The sequence below is a fragment of the Cupressus sempervirens genome, chromosome 4 (genome assembly GCF_028749045.1).
Source record: "Cupressus sempervirens isolate cs-2001-9-10 chromosome 4, ASM2874904v1, whole genome shotgun sequence".
Lineage (NCBI taxonomy): Eukaryota > Viridiplantae > Streptophyta > Pinopsida > Cupressales > Cupressaceae > Cupressus > Cupressus sempervirens.
Genome location: NC_143121.1, coordinates 583,617,952 through 583,625,107, shown reverse-complemented (window position 1 = coordinate 583,625,107; position 7,156 = coordinate 583,617,952). Strand labels below are relative to the sequence as shown.

General features: G+C 35.5%; 1 pseudogene; it reads left to right on the top strand.

The window, feature by feature from the left end:
* The first annotated feature begins 2,939 nt into the window (after positions 1 to 2,939).
* Positions 2,940 to 6,262, top strand: LOC149562545 (L-type lectin-domain containing receptor kinase IV.3 pseudogene; annotated as a pseudogene).
* Positions 6,263 to 7,156: the final 894 nt, after the last annotated feature.

The following is a 7,156-nucleotide window of genomic DNA, read 5'->3' as shown; positions in this document are numbered from 1 at the left end:
TAGACTTAGGGTTTCCATTCTTTGGAATTTTGTGGTAGGTTTTATCGTTCACAAAATTTCACTTTTTTTGCACATTTCACTATTTCTACTATTTTTTCAATCATTAACATTAATCAATGAAGAGGTGGGGACTTACTATGGTAACTATAATCATAGATTTTTTTAATTCCAACTGTGTGTTAGGTGTATTTTATTCTATGTTGGTCTATTCCCTTGGGGTTGTACTTTTAATATTCATATAGGAAGTAATGAAATGCCATCAGATTGCAACCAAACATGTTTTGTGAGATGTTTAAGGTGTGTACAAATATTCTCTAGAATATAAGAACATTAAATTCTTCTTTAGGGATATGCTAAATCAATATACACTGGTTCTATAGATGATTAGAAAAAAATATTAAGTTATATATTAGATCTTGGACCTGGTTCTATTTTGTGGATAAGTAATAAAAAACTATAACTATTTTTTCATCCACCAAACTTGAATATCATGTTGGACAAGGAGTTGAGTGCATGGCAATTTAGCTACAAGAAATGAATATATTAGAGGATTGACTACTTGTTCTATTTTGAGATAATCAAGGTGTGTTAAATCTTGTTAAGAATCATTTTTTTCATGAGCCCACCAAGCACATTGAGGTTGAATACCATTATATTCAAGAATAGGTGATAAAATACCTTATTTAGCTCTAATATTGTCCCACCTCTTCAAAAGTTGCTAATATAATCACTATGCTCCTTCACAATGTGGAATTTGAATTTTTTGGGGGTACATTTTTAGGCTTTATGTATTAAGTTTGGCTAGGGGTAAGTTAGCGTAATATATTATGTAGTTATGTACAATTATGTTAGTTTCTTTGGGGATGTTATTTTTATACATATATTGGTGATTTCAACAAGTGTCAAATTCCTCTCATGTTTTCTTAATCATTTTAAGGGTATTGATCGTCTTATGAAGAATGTTGTAAATAAAAACAATTAAAAACTAAGCTTCATTTTTCTTCTATTTCTTTTCTAGTAGAATCTAAAATATTAGTTAATTGATAAGTGGAAAAAAAACTAAGGTAATGTGGCAATTTCTACCCCCCACTTTAATTTCACCCACTAAAATAGGGAGTCCAATAATTTGTGGGTTGCTAATATGCTAATTTCTAGCCCCACCTTAATCTCATACCCTTATTTGTCATCGTAAAAGAATAGTTGCTTGACTAAAACTAGAGAATTTCTAAATTGTCACTTCCTTGTAATTTTAACTTTATGTAGGAAGACTTCAAATGCTTAAATTTAGAATGTGCATTTAAGAAGCTAAATGAGAACATGGTGTAAGTCAAGTTGAAAGGTACTTGATTAGAGCATGTTCTCATGTTGTTGTTGGGCTTATTTTTGCTAGCAGTAGTTGCTCATTGTTTTGTGGCATAATTTGTGGGGCCGTCAAAATATTTGCTCCATAATTTTAAACAGTGTTCTAAAAATTATTTTTAAGTCAATTTTTAATCATTTCTCTTGCAAATAATTCTGAAAACTAAAATATAGGCCCTTTTCCCATGGCTTATTTTCATTTGCTAAGAAATAGCCGCTCCACAAAAGTAGGAAAAGATTCTAAATTTTCCTTTCCTACAATTTTTATTCTGCATGGGAACACATTACTGCTTAAATTTGAAAATTGCTTTAAGTGGTAGCATGGGGACATGGTGTTAGAGTCTTCACACAATAAGAGATGAGGTCAAGATTGAGGTTAGGTTTAAGGCTCATGCTTTCATATCATAATGAAGTGGATGAAAAAATAGTCTATAAAAGAAACATTATAATTTTCTAAATAATATTTTTCCTATACTCTTATTTTCATGTCCCAATTTATTTGATCTTTATTAAATAATAAAAAGTAAGTGAAAGTCATGAATAGAAAGTAAGCCAAAGCCATGAATAGTAGTTAATATGGTGGACATTAAAATATTCTAAGTAAATCAAAGTCATAATAGTAGTTAAGGCATTGTCTAAGCAGGGACCAAAATGCACTTCTATTAATTAATTAAAAATTTACATTTGAATGTTAATTTATTATAAGATACAAACAAATTGACTGTGCAAGTGCATTATGGCCCCTCCATACCCAAAACCACTGTCCATGCAAGGACCAAAATGCACATTTATTAATTAATTAAAAATTTACATATGAATTTTAATTTATTATAAAATACAAACAAATTGACTATGCATTTATGCAAGGACCAAAATGCACTTTTATTAATTATTTAAAAGTTTACATATGAATGTTAATTTATTATAAGATACAAACAAATAGACAATGCAAGTGCATTTTGACCCCTCCATAGCCAAAACCACTGTCTATGCAAGGACCAAAATGCACTTTTATTAATTAATTAAAAATTTACATATGAATGTTAATTTATTATAAGATACAAACAAATTGACTATGCAAGTGCATTATGGCCCCTCCATAGCCAAAACCACTGTCTATGCAGAGACCAAAATGCACTTTTATTAATTGATTAAAAATTTAAATATGAATATTAATTTATTTTAAAATACAAACAAATTGACTATGCAAGTGCATTGTGACCCCTCCATAGCCAAAACTAGTAGGTAATATGGTGGACATTAGAATATTCTAAATAAATCAAAGTCATCGAATAGCAGTTAATATGGTGGACTTAACTGCACACAAGACCTTTATATCAGGAACTAATGAACTAATTTGTCAACAGCATAAATTAAATTTAATACTGTCTTAACTATCATAATCTTGCACATTACTGAACAATTTAATATTCAAATTTACTTTTAAAACTCTTGAAAGGGCTACAAAAAATTCTGGTCACCATCCTTTATGGTGTGGGTAGGTCCTGTAATCACATGAATCGGAGTTCCGCGTGGTGACTACGCTAATTACTTGTTAACGCATTTTCCTCTCTCTTGAGATGCATATTTGCCAGGAGGAGAAGTATATTCATTCTGGGAATCTGTCAAAAATGAGCACTTTTAGCCTGGTAAGGTTCTGTTATTATTATTGTATAATACTGCTGTATAGATCTCAATTTGCTTGTTCCGAGTCTTTTGTGTATGGTGATTTCAACAAGTCAAGTATAATACTGCTGAAGGATGCTTCAATACACTCTCATCGGGTGCTCACACTAACCAATCTAACCCAGCTTTCAATGAGTCGAGTTTTATACCCAAAGCCCATCAAAATAAAAGGCGAGAATAATTCAGTATATTCATTCAGCACAAGCTTTGTCTTCGCCATTGATGCTCCATCTGAGGGTATGCACGGGAATGGATTAGCCTTCATCATGGCTCCCAACAAGTCCATTGTAGGAGCTACAGATTCCCAGTACCTGGGACTGAGCACGCCCACAACAAATGGTCTTGAATCCAACCATTTCCTAGCAGTTGAGTTTGATACAGTTTATGACCCTCATCTCGGAGATATAGACGACAACCATGTTGGGGTAAATAAAAACGGTGTTACGTCTTTTGCATCTCAGCCGGCAGCGTATTGGAGTGGAACTGGAAAGGGTCGTTTCAACAATTTGAGTATGAAAAGTGGAGAGAATATCCAATCCTGGATTGATTATGATCGTGTTCAAGATCAGCTCAATGTGACTGTTGCAGTCGCCGGGATGGAGAAACCTCTGCGGCCATTGATATCCGTTAAGAAATCCAATCTCTCTGCGGTTTTGAAGGAAGAGGTGTATGTGGGGTTTACTGCATCCACAGGAACTTACGCTATTGAAAATCATTACATTATGGCCTGGAGCTTCACTACAAGAGGTAATGTAAACGTAGGTTTGAAAAAAAATAGATTGTGGGCTCGCGTGAAACCAAAAGTTCAGGATTTTATTATTAAATTTCTTTTAGGGTTTCGTTAAAGAGGTGGGAGCAGACTATTCAGTAGTTGTTCAGTTAAGTTAATTTTGGGTATTTAGAACTGTTAATCAGTTTTTTTTGGTGAGGTAGGTGAATGAAGAGCTGAAAGCTAGTTTTTCAACTTTTCCGCAATTACGAAGTTCTATGTAGAACTCGTAGAGTGGAGGTGGTTAATAGTGTCATTTTTATGAAGCTCTTTGTAAAATTTGTAGACTGCGAGCTGGTCTAAAAGCGTCATTTTCAAAACTTCGTCCAGATATGAGAGGCCACCCGTGGTCACACAGTGAATTGGGGTGACCTCCATATAGGAGGTCTTAAGTTCCACTCTTGCTAAATATATATGTGGCCTGGTCCACTTTGCCTTTAAAAAAGAAAAAAACACTTCATGCAGATATGTTCACCCCACATATCTTCCAACAGTGGCACAACTATTAATACACGTGTGATAGGCTGTAAGTAAATCTGCTATCATTTTTTGGAGCTTTTTATAAGCAATATTTGGAAAGATAAGTAAGGAAAATATTTCCAACTTACAAATTAGGAACTACAGGTACAAGAAATTAGGATAAGGAGGAGTTATTCAAACATTGGCAAGAACTAGTAGATATCACTTGACCATAGATTTTTTTCCAGTTCCATCTGCGTGTTTTGCGAGGTATTATTATTTTATGTTCATCTATTCACGTGGGCCTGTACTTTGAACAGGAAAAGCACCGCCACTGGATCTCTCGGATCTCCCTTCATTCATCAAGAAAAAGCAGATAATTAAATCCAGAGGCTTTGCGGTCGGTGTGAGTGTAGCATCTGTAGTTCTGTTCCTCGTTGCTGTTTTCCTTGCATTAGTCATAGTGAAACTAGTAAAGGCGAGAGAGAAGATTGAGGAATGGGAGTTAGAGTTTTGGCCTCACAGAATTCCCTACATAGAACTAAAAGCTGCCACACACAACTTCAGCGACAACCAACTGGTAGGCTGTGGCGGTTTCGGACGGGTTTACAAGGGCGTTTTGTCCAGAGGCGGTGTTGAAGTTGCAGTGAAATGCATCACGAAAGATTCCACCTCAGGAATGAAGGAATTTATATCAGAAATCTCAAGCGTTGGTCGTCTCCAGCACAGAAACCTTGTTCAGTTGCGGGGCTGGTGTAGGAAGAACAAAGAGCTGTTTATTGTCTATGATTACATGCCAAACGGAAGCCTGGACAAATTGATATTCCCAGATCCATTGATGGCAAAAGCCCCAAAAGTGCTTTCTTGGGAGCGAAGGTACGCAATTCTGAAGGGCGTGGCGGCAGGGTTGTTATATCTTCACGAGCAGTGGGAACGCAGGGTAGTTCACAGAGACGTTAAATCCAGCAATGTTTTGCTCGATTCAGAGCTCAATGCAAAGCTTGGAGATTTTGGGCTTGCTCGTTTGTACGATCACACGCAAAACCCACAGACAACGCGGGTCGTAGGGACTGTCGGGTATATAGCCCCTGAAGTCACAAATACGGGGAAAGTTAGTCCAAGCTCCGATGTATTCAGTTTTGGTGTTGTTTTGCTGGAAGTTGCATGTGGCAGGAGACCCATAGATTTGTCCAGGGAGAGTGAACAGATTGTTTTGGTGGATTGGGTGAGGAATCTATACCAAAATGGAGAAATTCTGCAGGCAGCTGACAGAAATCTTGATGGTGTCTATGATGCTGAAGAAATGGAGTTAGTGCTCAAATTGGGTTTGGTCTGTTCTCATCCTCTACCAGAGAGGAGGCTTGACATTAGAACGGTATTGCAAATACTCGAAGGCCAGGCAACTTTTCCAACTCATCAGACTCTCTGGATTTCTTATGATACAAGTTACACAGATTATGGGAGTGGTGTTGTTCATATTACAGATGAAGAAGTAACTGCTGATCAACTGGCTTCCCTTCCTCTATCTCTGGAATTTGCAACCACTTCAACAAGCAAAATGTTCTGATTTTGATGTAAGTAGGTGCGTGCAAGACCATTCAAGTGTGTGAAAGAGTTCGGGCTTAAGTATCACACATTAAAGTTTGATTTCTAGGTTAAAAATAGCTGACTTTTTTTTTTCAAGTTTAATTTCTTGTATAATATTTAAGAGTAGCTGAAAGAGCCCGGCTCTCTGAATCCTACTCTTTCAGCACAGCTTTTGTGTTAAGCATTGTTCCTTCTACTCTGTACCAAAGTTTTCGACTTGTTGTCAGAATATTAGGGAGAGTTTCATGTGGATCAGGTTGTAAATAGATTAGCAGATGTGCCAGAGTTTAGGAGCTGCCTACAGATATAAAGGATAGATCTGTTGAGGGTATATGATATAAGATGTGGGCTTTGGTAGAATCCAAGATACCGCTGTTAAATTGATGCATTTTGCTGGCTGCCTACCTGTATCTCTTTCTTTCTTTGTGCTGCCTCATTTACAAAGAAAGTGGTGGTTTCTACAGTTGAGGACTGTGTTACTTTTAGCATTCTCCATTGCCATCTGTAGTGAGTTTGTCTTCCATTTTATGGATGATTAACAAGAAGAAGAACAATTAGCTTTACAGAGTGCTTAAAGAGTCCTGCCACTGTCCAGGAAATGATCTAGCAAATCGGAAGAGAATCAAGTAAAGTTAACGTAATGAGCAGCTAATTAAAGTTAGGCCAGATCGATGTGAGGTTGCGTGTAGGTCATGTTTCAAGAGGAACCAGTCTGGTGTAAGCAATCTGAACAGACTTCTTCAAAGGCACTCAGACTATGGATTATTTTTCCACTGCAATACTGTTTGGCATAAATATATATTTTCTTTGAATATGCTTAAGGAAGCGTGAGCCGTATATTGCAGCCAAACTTTGGATGCAGAATGTGGTGGTAAATGGACATCCTACACTATTCATAGTCTAGAGCAGAACTTTGAGTTTTTTTCGAAGTTCAAATATTCATAACAAATAAATGTCCCTTATTGTGTAGTAAGTGCCTTGTACACGTAATCGATTTGATGAATTGTTTTGGGTCATTTGCTTGCCACTAATGAGTACATTTGAGAATGAATATGGGTTTTTAGGTGTATGGGTTATTCTCAATTATATGGTTTATCTATCTAGATTAAATTTAGACAAACTATATTAAGATTGAGGTTTATTTATTTAACATTTTGTTCAAATTAATATATTAATTTAAAAAAATATTTTACTACGAATATCATTTAGACAAATTATATTAAGATTGAGGTTTATTAAATTTAACATTTTGTTCAAGTTAATATATTAATTTTAAAATTTTATTTTACTATGACT